This window comes from Lemur catta, chromosome 9 (genome assembly GCF_020740605.2).
Source record: "Lemur catta isolate mLemCat1 chromosome 9, mLemCat1.pri, whole genome shotgun sequence".
In the NCBI taxonomy this organism is placed as follows: Eukaryota; Metazoa; Chordata; class Mammalia; order Primates; family Lemuridae; genus Lemur; species Lemur catta.
In genome coordinates, this window is record NC_059136.1 from 56,003,802 (window position 1) to 56,025,800 (window position 21,999).

The following is a 21,999-nucleotide window of genomic DNA, read 5'->3' on the forward strand; positions in this document are numbered from 1 at the left end:
GCACAGAGCAATTGCCACAGTTTCAGCATTTTAAAATCTGAAGGACTGCAAGTTTACAATAACACATGGTGGAAAGCCATGTGGCTTCAAAATTGAGTAACCTTTTCCCTGGGGATATGGAGGAAGCCCTGTTGCCTCACCAAGTCTTGAAGATAAATTCCAAAGAATCTGAGTGCACAATCATCAGCTGCTCAAATTTCCGCAAACCTTTTCCCAATGGACCAGCATGAAAACAAAAAAACACATATCTATACGAAACAGCTAAAGAAGATACTATATCCATCGTCTGAATTCTTCTTTTACTATAACAGTCCTCAACAGCTACAGCTTGCTTTATCTAGGCCACAATCAAGTATTTTAGTCCATGGCTCTGACAACAATATCCAGTTAGGACAACATTCAAACATCAACTGCAATCTATGTGAACAAATGTCCTTAATGTCACTGCTGCATTCGGGAGGATAGGAGATACCTCTGCTCTCTGGGAGTCCCAAAGAGAGGGGAGAAGCATATTGGATTCCAGGCCTTCTTGCTACTGGTGTCTGGTGTCATTGCAGGGGTCACCAGTGGCCCGGAATAGATCCAACTGGCAGATGGTTGGATAGCCTGCGGGGCTGTCCCAGGCTTATCTTCTTCTTGTCCGCAAGCCTCCCGCTCCTGCCCGCCCGGGCTTGCATCGGGGCCGTGGGGTGGTGTCCCAGCTGCCTGATTCCACCCACAAGCAGAGGCTACCCACCACTGGTAACATCCGGCCAGTCAGCAATGAGCTTCCAGGAAATTCTTTGAAGAGACTAGATCGGCACCTGGAGCCAGACTTTATCAGACTTACCGAAGTTTGACCCTTCTGAACAGTTCAGTTTTCCAGAGTTTTCTGGCTGCACATGGTTGAAAGCAGGACTCTGCCAAGTTCTGAGTCCAGCTTTGAAATGTTTATCTGCTACCACTTGCTCCAGAACACGAGGTGAGTAAGTGGCCAAGGCTTGTGGCCAGGTGTGGGGCTGCCTGACACCCTGGGGCATGTGACCACACAGATGGCCACCAGCTGTGCTTCTGGGCTTTTAGCCCCTGTCAGTTACCATGATGGCTCCTCTGACAGGCTGTGGCTTTGGAGAGTCTGGGGGGACTGTGTTTTCTTGTACCTGTTGCCACCAGGAAAGCATTCTATATTTTGTGCGTATATAACACAGTTCACCAGAGTTCCTGGGGGTTAAAGTGCAGTCACAGTGATAAAAACTTGCAGTACAAATAATTACCTGAACCCTGGTCAACAAAAAATTACTAAAGCCTTATAAATGTGAGGCACTCTTCCAGGAACTGTGATGTGGGGGAAGAAAATACAAAGAAATTATTTTTAAAAATGGTCCTTATTTTTAGGGAGGGACCATGCAGAGGAGACCTGAAACACATTTCCTGTGCCTCTCCTCTGTGAAGTCTGAACGTCACCCCATCCTGGTCCAAGTATGTAGTTTAAACCACATTTTGGGGTGAATCATACAAAACTGCTGTTTTTCCAGTCAAAAAGGTAGAATGTCAACAAGTTCATTTGGTTCAACCTAACAATCAGGCTCCCAAGGCACTCTGCCTATCCTCCATGGTGGCCCCGCTTCAACCTGTCTTGTGAATAATCAGGTATTTATTAATACATGACCTTTTCCTCCATTCAATTACAAAGCTCCTTGACAGCAGGGACTTTAGCTTTGTGCATCTCTAGCTAAGTATGGCACTTGACACACACCATAGGTGAATAAATGAATAAAAAAAAATAGATGTAGATACATAGTTTATGCATACATACATGCACGTGCGGGTGTGTGTGTGTGTGTGTGTGTGGTTCTGTGCTGGGTGCTGGGGATGAAAGGCTGAATCAACAAGGTCCCTGCCCAGGACGAGCTTGGGCCTCAGTGAGACACGAGCAGAGACTTTCACTCCATGGAGCAGGGTTTCTCAACAGTGGCACTACTGACATTTTGGAACAGATAATTCTTTATTGTGAGGGGCGGCTGTGCTGTGCACTGTAGGATGTTCAACAGCATCTCTGGCCTCTACCCACTAGATGCCAGTGGGCACATCCTCTGCCCACCCTACCCCCCGTCATGACCATCAGAATGTCTCCAGACATTGCCAAATGTCGCCAGGGAAACAAAATCACCCCCAATTGAGAACCACTGCCATACATGTGCTAAGGTAGCAAGACGCTGCTTAATCCATAGTGGTGGTTCAGAGAAACTTCCCAGAAAGGATGACACTTAGAGTAGGTGTTGAAAGATGAGTAAGAATTAGCAAGGTGAAGAAAGGCTCTGCACAAGCAAAGACATGACAGCTTACCTGAACTTCACGTTGGTGAGGCACAGGAGTGACCCACACACAAGTGAAAGGCAGTGCATTCAAACCACAGAATCACCGTACATACCTTCTCCTAGAAAAGTGGACCCTACCAAGCCTCAGTCCCTGATAGAACCTTCTTTCCATGAATTCCTCCAGCTTCCAGCCATGCTTGCCCCAAACAGAACCTGCATGAATTAAGTGAGATAACTTAGCAGAGTTTCAGTGCTAGTGCAGAAGCAACATCAAGAGTTACAGTAACACTATCTTCCTTTGGCAAGGCACTTCACAAGGGTTTTCTCTCTCCACTTTTTTCTTTTTGCATTAATTTTTAAAAAGTACATTCATTAGATGTTGAATATGTACAAAAGAACATTCAACACACAAACAAAAAGGTAGAATGCCAACTCCACCTCTGAAGCCTCCCATGTGCCCCTTCCTGATCTCATGCCCCTCCCCACTCCCGGGGGAGTAAGATTTTTGTGTTCACTTTTATTCATTCAACAAAGATTTTACAAAACACTCCACTATACTTATGGGTCAGCCTATAATGTAGTGCTATAAAGTAGTGAACAATACAAAAACTTTCCCCTCCCTTACTTAAAGCACTTTCACATTCGACATTTCAATTTTCATATGTTCTCAATATCCCAGTGAGATACATGCAAGCAATTAATACTAGTAATACTACCCTCCACTTCCTTTAACAGATGAGGAAGTGGAGGCTCAAAAATGCTGACTTGTCCCTGGTCACATGGTTTGTAGGTGGCAGAACAGAGGCAAGAAGCCAAGCGTTTACCTCTTGTCACCTCCTTCCATTGTACCACGGTGCCTCACCCCTCCTCACCTCACCTGACAGCATGCCAGGGGTTCAACTCACTGCTTCCCAATGCCAAGCTCTACAGGTGAAGCCAGGAAACTGCAGGGCAGGGGGATGGGCAGGCTCTGGAGACCGTGACAGCCGTGCATGTGTATGTGTGTGTGTGTGGGGGGGTAGATTTCTCTACAACAAAACAGTCCCCAGTGGGAACAGCCCTGGCCCCAGGCACTTGGATCCACACTAAACCCCCATATTGAAGTTGCACCACATCATACAAACCAAGGCATCTTTTTGCCTTTTCCACTTGATTGGGAAAAAATGTTTGGTTTTGTTTTCCTTTTTCATGGTTGGTTTATTGGTTGCTTAAGCTGGATAAAGTTGGTCCCATTTATTTACAACTCAATTTCTGCTTCCCTTGTTGGTATTCTTTGGTAAAGACCTCCCCATAAACAAAAATATGGAAGCCTCAGATGGTGTAGATGACAGTAAGACAGAAATGAGAGGCTGCCCGAGGGTGAAAAATGGCTTCCATTTAGAGTGGCAACTCTGATCAGATAGCAGTAGCTGTCTGGGGTGTTATCTTGAGAAAGTCCAAGGGCTACAATAAATTAGCAACCATGGGCTCTGGAGGACGAGGCAGGGGCTCTTGTGTTACATATTTATCAACCCTGATGTAGCCTGTCATCAGCTAAGATTGACCAAGCCCCCTGGGGGCCTCAGATCAGTCAGGTCCACGGTGGCCAGCGGTGGGCCTGTCTACAGCGCTGTCTCTCAGTGTGTGTGCCGCACGCTCTAAGGGAAGCAAAGATCTGGTGCCTGGTTCCAGATACAGCCGGATAAGAAAGTCCTAGCTCCAAACCAAGTGTGCCCTTTGCATGGTACCTTCACTCATTCCACAAATATTTACTGCATGCTCCTCTGTGCCAGGTGCTATGCTGGACACTGCGATCCAAAGGTGACTAAATCAGAGACACTGTCCTAAGGGTGCTCACAGAGCTTGCTCACGTGGGTGGTCAGAAAAGGATGGCTGCCCACAGCCCTGGGGCAGGGAAAAATCTTACAATGAGCCAAAGAATTCCTATCCCTCCTGGAAACATTTTGATGGGGCCATCGTGTGACCTGTCTATGCTTGATGATAGTAGGAAGAAGTTACCGACTGGACTCAGGTCCTCCTTGCGAAAAGTGGCAGGATGGGTACCTAAGACTGCCACATACTGTTGTGCAGGTTGTGGCCTGAACAAGTGCACCTGGCTTAAAGGGAAAGGGAGGAGGAAAGGAGTGGGTGACTTTTACTACTGTTGCCCAAGTACTGTACTTGCCAGCAGAGAACTTGGGGGAATCACATTTTTCAACTACCCTATAACCATGGAAGGTAAGACTGATGGGTTACCTTTTAGCTGCCTTCATCGTGTCTACACATCTTAACATCCCATGGACTTTCCTTTGCATCTAAATGGAAGGCTAATTCCCAAGTCTTGCTTTAGTTCAGATGCGGGAAGTGTTTCTTGACTCATCAGTCAGGGTTCAATCAGAGAAGCAGAACCCCTTTGAGTTATGGGACAAGGGACTTAGTATAGCAATTAGACCTTACGAAACTGTGGGAGGACCCGGGGAGGCGAACGCCCAGGAGGAATCAGAGGATCAGAAGGAGCCACCAAGAAGTCAACTGCACAAGCTAAACACATCCTGCCACTGGGTAGGGACTGTAAAGAGAAGCCCATGGGCAGGTCTTTGGGGAGCTGTGCCCTGTGCAGGTCCCTCTTCTGTGCAAATGCCACCAAGCGTCTGAGGGTGGGGCTGGGCTGCTGCTGGTCTTAGCATCATTGGTCAGGAAGGGGAGCTGGATGAGGAGCAGGGGAGAGCGAGGACAAGCTGGAACCTGCTGGCACCTCTGTGTCTGTCTGTCACCACATCTGACCCTGGAGACCTTCAGAGAGTAATGGCCACCGCCTCACATCTTCCAAATCCTGTACAAATTCCTCTTCTGGCCAACTCTAATTCAAAACCACACAGGAAAGGGGATCTGGAGAAGCTAGCTCCATCTTAGCCAAGTTGACAGGGTGCAAACCACCACACTTGAAGAAAAGGCCGTGGGTGGCAGCAGAATACCCTGCTTTAATTAAGAAACAAACACTGCAGAAGTTCCTAGTTCAAGGAAGCAGAGGTTCTCATCCCTCTCTCTCTCTCTCTCTCTCTCTCTCTCTCTCTCTCTCTGTGTGTGTGTGTGTGTGTGTGTGTGTGTGTGTGTGTGAATTGCATGACGGGTTGTTGAAAACATAAATTCCCAGGTCTTATCTCTTAAGAGTCCAGGGTGGGGCACCTGTTTTAACAAGCTTAATAGGTGACACTGATATACACAAAAGCTTGAAAACCACTGTCCTCAACCTTATGAGCAAATAAATAGGTTATCAATTAATTCAAGTCTAATTGCTGGCTGTCAGAAGCCCTCTATCAATAACCTGCTATTTAAAGACACTGGGATGGCGACCCAGATGCCTACATTAACCCAAATTGCCTCCTCAGCTGGACTTTGGGTCCTCCATCTCCCTGCCTGGATACTTTTAAGAACAAGGTAAAATGCAGACACAAGACCCATTCCTAACTCTGCTATGAGGGAGCTGGGTGTGGCTGCACAGCGAGAGGAATCTCACGCTGACACAGCCAGGGGCTGATGGATTGGGAAAGCCAAAGGTATGCTCCACCCTGCAAACTGGGTTTACTGGTAACTCACACAAGTGATTTATCTCATTCAGATGATCACCATTAAATAGTGCACATCTGACACCCCAAGGTGTGTGGGTAGCCCCTCGGGGTACTCTGTGAAGCAAGTGAGAATAATAGGCACCTACCTTAGAGGTCAGAGATGGTGCACTTACAGAGCACCCGTGTGCCTTGTCTGTCTGCCCTGCCACTCTCAGAGCCACTCCCAGCCACCCACCTACCCACACTGCCTCCTACCCAGCACCATAGAAACTTTTTTTTTTTTTTTGAGACAGAGTGTCGCTCTGTTGCCCAGGCTAGAGTGAGTGCCATGGCATCAGCCTAGCTCACAGCAACCTCAAACTCCTGGGCGTAAGCGATCCTACTGCCTCAGCCTCCGAATAACTGGGACTACAGACATGCGCCACCATGCCCGGCTAATTTTTTTTTCTATGTATATTTTTAGCTGTCCAATCATTTCTTTCTATTTTTGGTAGAGATGGGGTCTCGCTCATTGCTCAGGCTGGTCTCAAACTTCTGACCTTGAGCGATCCTCCCACCTCGGCCTCCCAGAGTGCTAGGATTACAGGTATGAGCCACCGTGCCCGGCCCATAGAAATTTTGACCCAGCTGCCCAAGCAAGTGACAGCGCCAGCCTCTAGCTCCTTGGGCAGGCAGTGTGGGCAACTCAAGAAGAGTCAGAGGAGGATGGGGTAGGGCCCAGAGGAGCCAGGCTAAGGTGTAAGGCCAAGCTGAGCAAGAGCTTCCTGCAGCGTGCACAGGGCCAGAGTCCAGGCCAGCATGCTCATCTGTTAGACTGCCTTCTTCCCCTGCCTTCCTTTTCTGCCTTTGCAAACAGAACCACAAAGCTGCTGATGCCCATTAAAATGCCTGTCGTCCTCCCCCATCCTCTTCTCCTAGGACTGGTCAGGTTAGCACCACTGACTGACTGCACAACCAGTGGCCCAGGGGTCCTCTATGCCTCGCCCACCCAGGGAGGTTGTCGATGATGCAGATTCCTGAGTTCCACCCTCAAAGAACCTGACTCAATACATAGGTGGGACTCAGGAAACTGCATTTTAAACAAGTGCTACCAGGGATTTCCAGGCAGATGGTCAGGGACAAGATTCCAGAAAACACTGCATGAGGCAGAATGCTTGTGGAGGTGGGGAAGGAAGAGGAGGAAGAGACAGACCAGAATAAGACTTCAGAGTCTGGCTGAAAAGCAGATCACACACAAATGAAACCTCTACCAAAGTCAGATGTGGCATCACAGGATGGGATGCCTATGGTGGAAGCCTCCCTGACGCTCAGGAGACCCTGGGGGAGTGATGACGCCCGGAGGGGAAGCTTCCCCCTGGGACCCAACAGTGGGGCTCAGAACCCTGGTCATAGGGTAGCACCAGTCTTACTGCTGTTTTGTCTCAAACACAGCCTTATCCACCACTCCCTGTCTCTTCCCTGAATCCTTTCCAAATCCTCTTCCAGAACCCCTGCTTTTCCTGCCCTCACCCGCAGCTGGGGTGCCTGCTCCATTTAGATGGGCACCCCAGAGAGACAGCCACCACAGGGGTGCCCTCAGCAGGCCTCTATTCCTTGCACAAGGAGAGGAGGTGCCATCCTTCATGTTGCTCTTTTAGGCAGATTCCTTCCGCAGGTAAAAGGCGAGGAAACAGCTGGACAAAGGGAAGCCCCTAAACTCCCAAATTCAGAAACACCGTCATCATAGAAAGGGAGACAGCTAAAAGATTGCCTCCTCCCTTCTGTGCACCGTCTACCGCCTTCCTCCTCTGTGCCCAGGTAAAGAAAGTTCCTGAGAGGCTCCTTCTTCCTCGTACCAAGCTTCTTGTACTCCTAAAAGGAAGGAGTCAGCTGGATGGTGGCTACTGACACTCAAAGGCTGTCTCTTAGAGGACCTGTGCTTTCAACAGAGGTCGGCTGTCAAAACAAACTGATTCAGAAGCACTAGCCTTGGTGGGTCTCAAAGCGTGAGCAGTCAGATCCTGGAAGTGGATTATCAACCTTGTGACCTTTCTATACCACATTCTTGTTAGTAGGTTGAGGCACCTTTTACACAGGTGTCTGGGGGGGAAAAAAACTACCTTTGTTTTAGAAGATTATGCAAACACTTTTACAAGTGATTTATTGGCCTGTGTTTAACCTTGTTCAATTGGTCCTAATTTACTAATTGACTGCTCAATTCCAGTAAAATCTCTGGTTCTAGGTTTACAGCCTGCTGAAGAAGTGATTAAGATGTGTAAATCCACAGCAGGGAGCTTCTCACCCCAGTTCAGGTGATAGGGCCTTCCACTGTATGAAGGGCGTTGACCCAGAAAAGAAATGCTATTTGTTTGGGGTAGTAACTCTCTGATCACAGAACTGGGGATGGTGGGATAGAAGCTATAGGGAGGATGATATTCTCTTGGCACAAGGAAAAACTTTTAACAATTAAAATTATTTAAAAATAAAAAGTTTCAGCCGGGCTCAGTGGCTCACACCAGGCTCTGTGGCTCTCCTAACACTCTGAGAGGCTGAGGCAGAAGGACTGCCCGAGGCTAGGACTTCAAGACCAGTCTGAGCAAGAGGGAGACCCCATCTCTACAAAATATAGAAAAATTAGTCAGGTGTGGTGGTGCACAGCTATAGTCCCAGCTACTCAAGAAGCTGAGGCAGGAGGATCACCTGAGCCCAGGAGTTTGAGGTTGCAGTGAGCTACGACGATGCCACTGTACTAGCTTGGGCAACAGAGGGATAACCTGTCTCAAAAAATAAAATTAACTTAAAAAAATTAAAAAAATAAAAAGCTTCTAGCAAGTGTAAAAAGAAAAAAGAAAGAAAGAAAAAAGAAAATAAAAAGAATAAAAAAAGCAAGTCGCCTGGTGAGTTGGTAGGCATCTGAGCACTAGGAATGTCACAGCAGGGGGCTGAGGGGCCATGCTGATCCGGTTTGAGCTGATGCCAGAGGAGTCCAACACAGCTCCAGGACTCTGTGATGAATGTTTGGGTTAGAAGGCTATATACACAGAATTAGCTTCCTGTCCAGGGCCAAGCAAATGCTTTTTTTCAGACTGGACTAAGGAGAAGGGCTTTCTACATGTGAAGAACTGTTACAGAACACTTCCAGTTATTAATATCTCAATGGGGAGTTAAGAACATAGAGCATGCACGTGAACTTATTGTGCATGTCAATCACAGAGCTGCTGTAAATATGGTAATGGGCTTAGAGTGTTGACTTGGCTAAGTGATAGAGATTATGATTACTATACATAAAAATTAGTGGTCATTTTCTAAGGACACAGTCACTAGGATTTGGTTAATGTACCCACTTCCCAGGCACAGGAAATAGTAACATTGTCTGTAATGGCACATTCAAGTACAAGGCACAATAATTCGTGTTAACTAGTACACTTAACAGTGTACATTTACCTCTTTTGTGTATATATGGGGACAACAATATGGCATAAGTATATGTATATTTATAATTATTCAAGCATTCATTCTCCAATTCATGAAGTTGGGAAGTTGAGTAGTGAAAATATTCATTAATAAATCAACCATTTCTAAAATTGATCCCTACTAAAACATCACTTCTCAGCTAACATTAGTACCCCACCGATGAGGTCTCTGTGGCTTAGTCTCCGGCCATCATAAAAATTCAGCAAATATAACATAAATATTTTGCACAATACCTGCAGAGTGAAGCTGCAAAACTTACAAAAGTTAAAAGATTTCATGAAGTTGCCAAAACTGATGTTGGAGAATTGCTTGAATCTCAAGCAAAGATATTGACAAATAACGATTTGAGATGTTTAGACTGGTTAACAATGGAAGAACACAGTACTGAGAACACTGGTGCCACACAGGCCCTTCAAAAGAAAATGATTTAGATATCAAAGGATAAAGAAGGCTTTAGGGAAAACTAATATACTCTTAAATATTTTTGCAAAACAAACAAAAACAAAAAAACCCTACCTCTATTTTGTGATAAGGCTTTAGAAGTCCAAGTAAAGTGAGCAACGTTATGATATAAACGTTACAAAATTTACTGAGAAAAGTAACTAACACATAATTCATTTTTTAACAATAAGTGCATAATTGGAATTATAACCTAGATTTGTTAAACCTAAGAAAATACATTTTAATATCTTTTAATTTCACTGTCAGTAGGAAGATCCAAACTTTTTTCGCACTGATTACAAAGCCGTGATTCTCTTTGTAAGTGGATTTATTTTAAATATCTTTGCCTGGTAGCAATTATCCTCAGATGCAGGAAGAGAGAGAGAGAGAGAGAGAGAGCATGAGCTAGTACCAGACATCTTTCTTGACAGTTGCCTAATTCTTTAGCTAACTAGCAATAAGAGAGAGGGACAAATTGACCCACTGTTCTTTCCTATTATTAGAGAAAGCCCTAGAAGTTACCCAGTTCTTCTATCAGACTTGTTAGAAGGGTTTGTGAATGAGGTTGAAGTAGAGAGGAACTCTCAAATCGAATACTTCAAAAAACTTCAGAATTTAAGTCTCAGCTTGACTTTCAATTGCCATTTGAATGGACTCAGAGTTTCAGAGCTAGAAAACGATTTTTAGAAAATGGTCCCTGGGGGTTGAAATTGTGTTTTTGGCTGAATACATTTGCAAGGTAATCCCCTCATTTTATAGGTAAGAAAATTAAAGAGAAAGTGGATAAATAACTTTGACTATGCCACACTGACTATTAATAGCTTAACTAGAACCAAGACATAAGTCTCCTGAATCTAGAGCCGTGGTTCTCAACCTTGGCTACACCTTGGAATCACCTGGGGAGCTTTAAAAACTGATGTCTGGGTCTCAGCACCAGAGATGCTGACTAAATTAGTCTTGGGTGCGGCTGAACTGGGGACGTTTAAGAGCCGCCCAGGTGATTCTAATACACAGCTGGGGTTGAGATACGATCTTTCCTAGCTTTTGCTCTTGCAAAAGGACCTATATCATTCTCCACTACAGCCCATCTCCCTACCCTTCCATTTTTTCCCTCCTAATTAATTCTATTCCTTCTTTAGTGTTGCCACATCCCAACAATTATTAAAGTCCAATGCCCCAAAGGCAGAGCTGGGTGAATTCGCAGGCAGTGGGCCCAGGAGGCCGGGAGGGCTGGAGGCCGGGAGTGGGAGAAGAGGAAGGGTAGAGAGCACGGGAGCAGCAGGCTCCGAGTCCTCGCAGTCTGCTTATGACGAGACAGACGGGACAGACGGCGGACTTCACAGCTCACTGCACCAGGGAACCGGCGCTGCTCCCACAGCAGCCATATACTCAAGCTTCAATTTAAACATTCTGCATATGCCTGAGGTTTGGATTCCATCCTGGAGCAGCCGCAGCAGCGCTAACCACCCGGAAGCCCCGCAGACCGCAGATGACTTTCGCAGCCGAAAACCGCCCACTGCCGCGCGGACGGGACCTGCGGGCCAGGCCCAAGAGCAACCCCTTTCACCGCCTAACTGCTCTTCCCTTAGCTGTGAGAGGGTCTTTTCATTCCACTTGGTTGCGTGTGTAAAAATGAGTGTTGGACCCCTGAGAAGGGCAGTGGTGAAAGAGCAAATTTAAAAATTAACCTTTCCTTTTGAGAAAAGTGATCAGTACAACGAGAAAAGCCAGTTCCAAAAACCAAAGGCTTTGTGTCCACAGTGGTCATAAAAGGGAGTGACCCTCCCCTCCATCAGGCCACACCCCTCCCAGATGTCGCGAGAGGCTCTGGCCCCGCTTCATGGGGCCTGTGCCAATGAGGACGGGCCCACTGGCAGTCCGAGCTAGGTGGGGGTTCCCGTGACGTTCTGCGACGTGAGGGACGGTGTCTCCAGCGGTGGGTGCAGCGCTGCTGCCTGCATCCGTCACCCGCAAAGCGAAGAAATGCAGACTTCCCCGTGAGCTGCTAACCTAGCACGTGTCCGACCCTGCTGGTAAGGTGCATGCCAGATCTGACTGCACAGAAGGTAGCTTCGATTTCTCTTAAAGATGCGAGTTCTCAGTGACGTATACACACTGTTTTCCTGCACAGTTATTCACCTGCAAAGTTTCACCCCATTCTGCTTTCAATCCCAAACTGTGGGAATCCAAGAGTTGCACACTTTAAGGGTATCCAGATTCTCTTTAACACATTAACTGCAGTGTGAGTTGTATTTAACTCACACTAGTTTTGAGCCAGGGTCTCATGAAGTATATGTAACTCACACATCTCTTCATCTTGGGAGCCGGGAGAACTATTTTTCAAGTTGCATATAACTCATGCACAGAAAACAATAAAAAATAACAAATTTTTCATTAAATTAGAAAGGGTCGTTTTGTTTTAGAAGTTTTTATTCTATTTGTGTAATAAAACACCGTGGCCCCAAGGAAAAAAATTTTTTTCTAGTGTGGCAATGTGTTAATTTCATTCACTCATTTCTGAAGTACACATTCTGCAATGTCTTGAAGGAAAGGGAAACAGACATGCTACTTGATGCGTCAGAACACAAGAACTTGGACAACACTTCTTATTATTATATATTAATTTTGTGGCATAGTCTAGGTCCATAACACAATGTACTACCCCTGTGTTGAAACTTCTACCCATGAAAATTTTTGGGAATTAGATTGTGTAAGTTAGTTAGAGGCCAGATTGTTCCACCATTTGGTTTAGGAAACCAGGGAATCCATTCATTTGTCAAACATTATTAGAGACAGGCCACTTATGTGATTAGTTCTGGGCAGTGGACACAGGCAAATAACGTTCTGACCCTTCCAGTGAACTTACAGTCTAATGGAGAACAGAAATACCTGAATTATAGATGACCATGCTGTGTGGCATGTGCTACAGGAGAAAGAAACACAATTAAGTGACTTCCTAAGGTTCTCAAATCAATGGTGTCACCAAAGCTGGAGAAAGCAAACTCCCTGATCTAACATAGCCTGACACATCTTTGTCAGAAGTGTCCACATCACATTGGTTGTCAGCACCTGTCTGCTAGGGACATACTGAAAGTGAATGTAGCAAGGAGCCAAGATGAAAAGATGTTGACTGCAGCTAAAAAAAAAAAGTCAAGAGAGGAAGTCCAAGACCTGTTTGTTGTGAAGTAACACTGAGGAAGATGGCACCTGAAATGGGGAGTTAGCTTTGGGCTAGGTCATGCTGGGCTGGACTGTAAAGGCCCTTGTATGTCTGACAGAGGAAGGTTTTGGGGCTGGGAGTGGGTTTTGCCCTTATATATTTGTTTTTACTTCAGGTGAAGAAATGTGAATTAAAAGTTCAGTTTTTAAGCATTTCATTAATTCATGCAAATTTCTTTTCTTATTTTGTTAAATTCCCCACCCCATAGCACATACTCTGATATGTTTACTATATCTTTAGCTATGCATGCATACTTTCTTACAAAAGGTATTTTATGTGTGTCTTTACAGACATGGTGTAATGTTCTATATGTCTTTTTCTGTTTCCTGTATTTTTCCCCTTACCACTAGGTTTCTAAGACTTGTCAGTGTTGCTATATACTTCTGCTTGGTTGTTTCTTACTGCTATTTAGTATTCAACAGTGCACATCAGCCATATTTTACTAACACCTTTCTCTAGTAATAAGCACCTAGGCTGCCTTCAACATCCAGCTACCCCAAGCAATCCCATGATGAATGTCCTTACGGGCTTGTGGGAGAATTTCCTTGGAATAAATACATATTCCTGAGTTTTTCACAGGTCATAGGACATGTACATGCTTAATCTCAACAAAGCCAGAATGCTTTCCTAAATGGTGGTACCAACTCCAGTTGACTCTCCCTCCAACAGTGCCCAAGAGTTCCACCTTCCACATTCTCAGCTGCAATGACTATTATCTCCTTTATCATACTGGTCACTCTTAGACAGAAGCTTAAATTAGATGCAATCAATAGGAGCTCTCTAAGGCTCTTCACCTCATGACAGCCATGAGAAAGGGGATGCTTTAGAAGAATTACATGGAAATGAATAATCTGACTCAAAACCAAAAGATGAAGCATACGTGTATTCTCTGGGAATTCTGTGAGATATTCAGCATTACAAATGCAAAATATTTTCTGCATATACTTTTGTTATGCACAAATATCCCATTTAATCTTTGCTCCCACTCCCCATGTTTGTTTACTTCCCACTGACTTGGCCTGAAGCATTATTGACTTGGCCATGGCCAGTTTTCACCATGGCCTGGTATTGGTAGGCAGGGAAAGGGAGGTGAAGCTGCAAGACCAGAGTGTCCTGCTGCGCAGAAGCCTGGCCTCACTAGATGAGCTGTGTCTCCCTGCCCATCTCCAGCTGCCATTCTGAGGGTTGGGTAGAATATTAAAGTGACAGTAAGTAATAACAATGAATATTTGTAGAGTACGATGGACCCTTGTTACTCAAAGTGTGGTGCTCAGAGTAGCAGCTTAGGTCTGACCTGGGATGTCACTTGGTAGAAGTGCAGAATCTTGGGGCCCAGCCCAGAACTACTAAATCAGAATCTGCTTTGAGTAAGATCCCTAAGGGATTCCGTGCACATTAGAGGTTAAGAAGCCCTGCTTCAGTCTCTGCCAAGCATTTTAACATGGATTATTTTGTTTAAAACCTTCTCAACACCCCTGATTTCCTTGGGTATAGTTATGTAAATTCCATGTTATAGCCGAGGAAACTGAGGCTGAGCAATTTAAAATAACTAGCCTAAGAGTACCCAGAAGAGCCCCATGAAAACAGGTTTTCAAACTCTCAAGGTCATATTTTATTTATACCCCTTCTCCCCAAGCCTCATTTTTCCTCACTTCAAAGTCCAATTGGAGGTTGGGCCTCTAAGTCTTGTGGTCCTCATGCATGCAAATTGCCTGCTTGAGACCAAGAAACACTCACTGCTATTCAGCCTATTTTACTAGCCTCTAACCAAACCTTAGCATTTTCTTCACCATAACTATAGAAAACAAACCACAGTAGGATCGGCAGGGCCTGTGACTTTGTCACTAATAAAGGAAATTACATTACAACTGTTACATACCTCGAAGTCTCCTTTATGCTCATTATAACTTCGATATTACTTCAGTTATTTGACCCACACTAGATCTTGTTATTAAATATGTTAATAAAGGAGCACTATAGCGGCAAATTACCATTGTATGTTTTGACATTTTGATAACTATATTATCAATATAATAATTTCCTTTGTGATCTTATGAATTTCTTTTTTTTTTTTGAGACAAGGTCTCACTCTGTCACTCTGGCTGGAGTGCAGTGGCACAATCATAGCTCATTGCAGCCTTAAACTCCTGAGCTCAAGCAATATTGCCTCTTGCCTCAGTCTCCCATGTAACTGGGACTACAGGTGCACACCACCACACCTGACTAATTTTTCTTATTTTTTTATAGAGATGGGGTCTTGCTATGTTGCCTAGGCTAGTCTCAGACTCCTGGCCTGACAAAGCAAGACCCTCTTAAAGACAAAAACAAAAAGCAAGCTGTAAGAACTCTACCATTATAATTATTGATGTGCAGAGAGATGCTCATGATAGATTAAGTGAAAAAAAAAGGCAGGTTACAAAATAGCATATTTTATAATACAGAGAGAAAGAGAAATGAGAAGGCACAAAAAGAGTCTGAAAATATGCACATCAAAATGTTAACAGAGGTTAATTCTGGGTAATGGGACTACAGGGGATTTTCATCTTTTTTATTCCTTTTTTGTATTTTTTAGAATCAGCGTGTTTTACTTTTGTTAAAAAAATAAAGCAATACAACTATTTTCATTTTGCAAAAATCAAAATGTTAACTATATTTACTGCTATTTGGGACCTTGCAGAGCCACTGAGCCATTTAACTGGCTTCTCACCTCTTGGGGAGATAACAAGAGCAAACAGAGAGTGGAGGAATTTAATTTTTTTACCAAAAAAAAAAAAAAAAAATCCCTAGTGAAAACTGTTATACCATGGACTTTATATAATGGATCCAATTAGGGCCTCCATATTCTTAGTGAACCAAGCAACAACTGGTGCACAGCAGGCACCCGATCAAGATGAACTCCCTTTCTTCCTAATACACATTTATTTCCATCTCAGAGCACTCAGGAGAGTGCTTGTTGGTGGTATGGATATTTTTCTTACTCTCTCCAATTTTTCTTCCTTTTTTACTTTATCAATTTTTTTATTCCTCCTTCCTAGGGCTTTCTCCCAGGTGTTTAAGATTCTTGGAAAAAAAAAAAAACACTTACAAAATGAATATTTTGAAAACTGTGGCTGTCAGTCCAGAGCTGAAACAAGCACACACCCAATGTTTCAGTAATCTCTTGCAGTGTAGCAAACCACCCCCAAACCCAGAGACACGCCTACAGACGGAAGCAGGGGTAGGGGAGCGGGTGGGGGGGGGGAGGCAGGAACTGCAGCCTGGGGCTGCTCTTCTATTTATTATTGTTCATGATTCTGTGGGTCAGGGCTCGGCAGGATGGCTCATCTCTGCTCCATGTGGTATCAGCTGAGTGTGTGTGATGGGCTAGAGAGGGTCCCAGGTAGCCCTGCTGTGTCTGGAGTGTTGGTCCTGGCTGTTGGTTGGGGTGCCTCAGTCTTTTCCATATGGCCATTCTCCTTCCAAAATGTTCTCTCATTATTCAGTAGCTTAGCCTGAGTCCCTCTGCCTAGTGGCTGGCTGGTTTCCAAGAGGATGAAGACGTTAATTTCAAAATCTTCTTAAGACCTAGCACGGAAGTCCCACAGCACCACCTCCGATTCTACTGGTCAAAGGAAGTCACAGGTGGGCCCAGCCCAGAATCAAGGGGTAGGGAAACAGACTTTATCTTTAGAAACAATTTACCCAACATACAGAGTTCAAGATTTAAATTTTTTTTTTTTTTTTTTTTTGAGACACGGTCTTGCTCGGTTGTCCCAGCTGGAGTGTAGTGGTGTGATCATAGCTCACTGCAACCTCAAACTCCTGGGCTCAAGCTATCCTCCTGCCTCAGCCTCCCAAGTAGCTGGGACTACAGGCACATGCCACCATGTCTGGCTAATTTTTTTATTTTTACTTTTTATAGGGATGGGGGTCTCGCTATGTTGCTCAGATTGGTCTTGAACTCCTGGGCTCAAGCAATCCTCCTGCCTTAGCCTCCCAAAGTGCTAGGATTATAGGCATAAGGCACTGTGTGTGGTCAAGATTTTAAAATTTTTTAATGGTTTAAAAACCATAATAGTATAATGAAATAGTTAATAATTAATATTTTCCAGTCGGAGGGGATATTCTTTTTTCTACTTTGACAACTTTCACTTTCTGAATCAGACCTCGTGTGCCTCTCATCTCCACTTTATTTTGCACTAGGACACAAACTCTTGTGTATGGCGTATAAGATGCAAGTCCTTGCTGTGTCACCCTTTGTTATTATTTCACCATGTTCCCATTTCCTTCAGTCTCTTTCCTTCTCTGCCTGTCGTTCCCCAGAGGTCCACCCATAGGTCTTTTCTTTTCTCTGGTTCTTTACTTTTCTTAGGGGATTTCACCCACTCCCCTGGCTTCAACTACAACCAATACCCTGATGACTCCCAAATTTTAGTCTCCAGCCCAGATCTTTCTCTCCTGAGCTGCAGGCCTGAAATTTAGCATTTTCTTCCCCTCCATCATAGCCTACTACCTCTCAATGGCCTCTTCCTTAGGCAATGGTGTCCTACTTTTGCCCTGTTTCATCCAATGAATGAAGCCAGAAACCTGGCAGTCCTCCTAGATACCTCCCTCTACCTCACGCCCACATCTGATCAATGACCAAATCCTGCTTGCTCTTGGACTCTCTAGTCCCTCCTCTCCAGGCCTGCCACCACGTCTTGGTTTAGGCCAGCATCATCTTTGCCATCCCCATTATTACAAAAACCTTCTCACTGGTGATAGACCCCTTCCCCTCTGGTCTACCCTCTACACTGGGCCACAATGAGTGTCCTATACCATCGTCCCTTGCTAAAACCTGTCAGTAGGTCCCCATTGTCCTAAGGATAAAAGTTCCACTGCTACTTTCTTTAGCATGGCACACAAACCCCATTTAGGTTCTGGGCTGCCTTTCTTCACAGCCTAAGCTCCTCATCCTGCCTCTCAAACCTGTGATCCAGACAGTTGACAGCATCCTGAATCTCCAGTGCTCACTCTACTCTCTACTCCCCAGCTTAGAGATCAACTGGGGGAAGGCTTCTCTGGCCCTTCCCAGGCTCCCAGAACTCTCTGTGCACACCCGTATCTTAGCACTTACCAGATTCTATGGTAATGGCTGGCTCACTTATTTACTTCTCCACTACACTGGAAGCTCCTTCAACACAGGAACTGTGTCCTTTTTGATAGTTGTACCACAGTGTTCAGCTAATGCCTGGCATATGGTGGGGCAATGAATGAATGAATGGTGACGAGACCCACTGACTAAGGAGCAAAGAGAAGATGACTGCGGGGTACAAAGTGTTTGAACATTTGTAATTGAACTGAGGGATCTTTATGTGACAGCCCCCTCCCACTTCCTTCACTATTCCAATCTAATGAGAAACCAGCACCATCAGCAGGAAGGATCAGCATCTACCTGAGGTACTGCTTATGAATACTGCCCAAAGACTTTCTTTTATTCATGCCCAAGATGACAATTTCCATGTCTCACCCTGCAATGACGAAAGCTAAGGAAAAGGTACAGAAGGACCCACACTTCTGTCTAGGCGTTTGCCCACATTCTGTCTGTAACCCCACTGGGTCTTCAGAGACAACCTACAATTTTACTTCCACCATTAAAAAAAAAGATCTTGAGTGTCTAATATAGAATTGATACCGGACTGAAATGATAATTATGCCAAGGCCACCATCTTGAAGGAGCTCAGATCTGGGTGGAACATGGGCAAGATTCAGTATTGTAACCTCTGTCTTGCAATAGATGTGATAAGTGCTATACTCCCAGCATGATGATATGGACAAAGGGCTACGGGGGGCAGAGAACTATGAATTCATCCTGAGTTGTTAAGGAAGGTTTCAACAAGGTGGCAGTGGAGCAAAGACCTTGAAGGCCAAGAAGGAAAAGAGGCCCTTCAAAGATAAAACTGTACATTTCTCCCAAGATAACATGGCCTCCTCTTGCACTTTAAAGAAAATCCCCATTTCATACCATGGCCTCTAAATTCCTCAGCAGTCTGGCTCCTCCTGCCTCACTCTCCAGCCTCATCCTTTCCCACTTTCCCCAGCACCTCTACACCAGCCACACCGTACCACACAGGGCAAGCTCTTCCTGCTGTGGGACTCTGCCTTCACTGTTTGCTCCACTAGGGTGCACTTTCCCTGAACCTTCCTATCCTCTCATGAGGTTTTCAGCTTCAAAGTCTCCTCCTCAGAGCAAGTTTCTCCTATCTCCCACACCAAACCAGCTACTCAGGTGCAATCATACCACCCTGTTACAATTCTGTGCAATGCAATGAACTTGCCTTCCTAATTCATACTTGTGTGCGTGTGTGTGTGTGTGTGTGTGTATATATACACATATATATATATATATATATGTTGTCTCCTCATCCAAGCTTTTTGCAAGCAGGGATCTGAACTGTCTTCCTCACTGCTATTGTCCCAGTGCCTAATACAGTGCCTCAAGCACAGAGTAGATGCTCAACAAATAGTTGTTGAATGGAGTGGATAAACGAACAAAGGCATGAGCAACACAGTGTTTTCTGAATGAGGATGTGGCATGGAGACATGGAAATGTACCATATGTTTGAGGAATAGCAAGCTGTGGCTGCCGGCAAGAGTAAGTCTGGGAGGGAGATGAGGTCAGCAGTGCTGGGAGCATACTGTCACTGTGGTCAGAGACAGACTTTATAGCTCAGAATGGAATGCCCTTTTATCTCCTGGCTACAGGAGCCAAGGATCATTGTTAAGTAGGGAGCATTGTGATTGGATCATGACTTTAAAAAAGCCATTTTGGTCAAGGTGTGGAGTCTGGGCACTGGAAAACCAGCTGGGGTGTGGGTGGAGGTTGGGTGGCGGGGGGGGGGGGGAGAACTGCAGATTGTTTAATCCAAGCAAGAGTTGATGACAGATTGACCTTAGAGCAACATTTGACTGGCAGAAATAGAAAGTGAAGAAAGAGATGTTTCGGAGGCAAAATTGCTGGGACCCGGGGACTAACTGGCAACAGGGCTTTGAGGAAGACACCGTGCACACAGGGGAAGCAATAGAAACGCAATTTTAGTTTTGGGTACCTTGAGTCTGAGGTGCCTGGGGAACACCTTTCTCTGAATCTCTAGGAATTGTGCCACCACCACAGTGTTCCTCCTACCCCTTTTCTCTTTTCTTTCCTGTTTTGAATCACTTCCACAAGTCATGAATGCTCCTTGCTTCTCAGCATGCTGCAGGCACTGTGCCAGCAGGCCCCACATTCCTGAGGAAGGGACAGGGTTCAAGCCTGGACAGTTTGGCAGTGGCCACCCCAGGGGGCGGCTCCCTGACAGGAAGGAAGGCAGGCACGCCTGCTGGCGGGGCACACACAGGAGCTTCCTCTGCTGCCACAGGTGCCTAGGGCCAGCTGCTCCCGCCCTCGGGCTCAGGTCAACAGGATGGGACAGCCCAGGCGGAAGGAAGCCTACAGGGAGGGACACCCTGCAGACAGAGGCAGGGGCAAGGGATGGAGGGGGCAGGAAGAGCTGCAGGGCAGCTGAGCTGGCGCCCCTCCAACTAATGCAGCACAGCAGTGACAGGAGGCCATTCAGTTTTCATCTCCATCCCGGGTCTCTCTGGCCCAGGCCAATGGTATTATCATTACTATTGTTGTTGGTTAGCCTGGGCCTAAGATATATCAGAAGGAACCACTGGAAGATGGTCATAGATTTGGCAGTTTCTAAAACAATTAACTCCCTTTCTAGGCTTATTCTGTGGTTTTGGGACAGAAAGGATACTTGCATTATTAGCCTTTCAGTTACAGAGAAGTGAGATTGCTTGCAGGAGGGACAGTGATTTCTGCCTCCTGTTCAGCCTGTCTGAAGGAGATAAAATCTCCGCTTTGCTTTAAGACCCATTATCACTGTCCCCCTCTCCAACAACAGCTGCCGTGAACGGGCACGAACGGCCAAAAGGGGGCAAACAGGGAGCCAAGACAGAGCCATGGGCTTTCCTGAGCAGGAGGCCCCATCCCCAGTCCCTGGCGCAGCACACAGGCGGGTTTCCTTTCAGAAACCCAGCCTGCCTCCGACTGGCTGGAGGAGTGGGTGGGGTGGTAGTGGTGGGGGCGGTTTCAGGGGACAGAGTGTCTTTGACCCGGCCAGTAACCCCACCTCCAGGCGTGTCCAGCAGGAGCCTCCAGACCCCGGGAGGCCCCTCCCCACCCCATCCCCACAAGCGGTTTCCAGGCTGGGCGTCTCCAGAGGCCTCGGGTAGGGGTGGTGTGGGGTGGGTTAGAGAAGGTGGGGTCTACCTTTGAAACAGCTTGTAGACTGCAATTTAAACTTCAACTACACCGAGCTCAAACTCGATTCCGCAGCGCCCGGGAAGGATAAAAACGCGAGTCTACGGATCCCTACCACGCCACATTGGTCCAGTTCTCGGGGCTTCCTGCAGTCCTCACACCATCCTCTCGGTTGCCCAGGAGGAAGGCTGGGCGGGGCGGACCGGGGCGGGCGCTGCTGCCTGCGCAGCGGATGGGGAGGGAGAGCCTGCGCCGACGGTCGGGGCGTGGGCGGAGGGCGCACGGGCCGGTGTCGGCTCAGTGACAGGGTTCCCCCCACCCCCACCCCCCCGCCCTGGTGCTCCCCATGGCTCAGCGAGGCAAAACCCAGCAAATGTTTCAGAAATGCAGCTCAGTCGGCCACCGGGCTCCTCATTCTCGCCAGACGCGCAAGAGGACGGCGCTTCCAATGCAAATCTCTTGGCTCGAGCCTCTCGGCTTGCAGCCACCGCCTCCACCGCCCGCCCGGCGTCCCGCCCACTCCGTGGCGGGCAGAGCAGAGGCCGGGCTCGGAGGGGACTGGGCGGAGCGGGCAACCATCCCCACCCCCCACGTGGGGCCGGCCCTCCGTAGTGCCTGGGCGCGCCGCCGTCGCTGCGCCTCTGGGTTAGGACCCCGCCTGCGGCACCGCCCCCTAGGCCGAGGCTGGGGACTAGCGGCGAGGGGTGGGCGAGGGGCGAGGGGCGTCTCTGAATCAGGTGGCCGCGGGAGTTCCCCCGGGCAGGGCCAAGGGAA

The 21,999-nt window shown here is 46.5% G+C and overlaps 1 long non-coding RNA gene across 2 annotated transcripts in view; it reads right to left on the bottom strand.

Annotated features, from left to right (window-relative positions):
• Positions 1-21,458, bottom strand: part of LOC123645233 — an 80,902-nt gene extending 59,444 nt beyond the window's left edge. Inside the window, exons 1-2 of one of the 2 annotated variants that reach the window (XR_006737454.1) lie at positions 21,341-21,458; positions 2,411-2,510 (exon numbers count right to left, since the gene is read on the bottom strand). This is a non-coding gene — a long non-coding RNA (uncharacterized LOC123645233). The other variant, XR_006737455.1, reaches the window with a different exon arrangement.
• Positions 21,459-21,999: the final 541 nt, after the last annotated feature.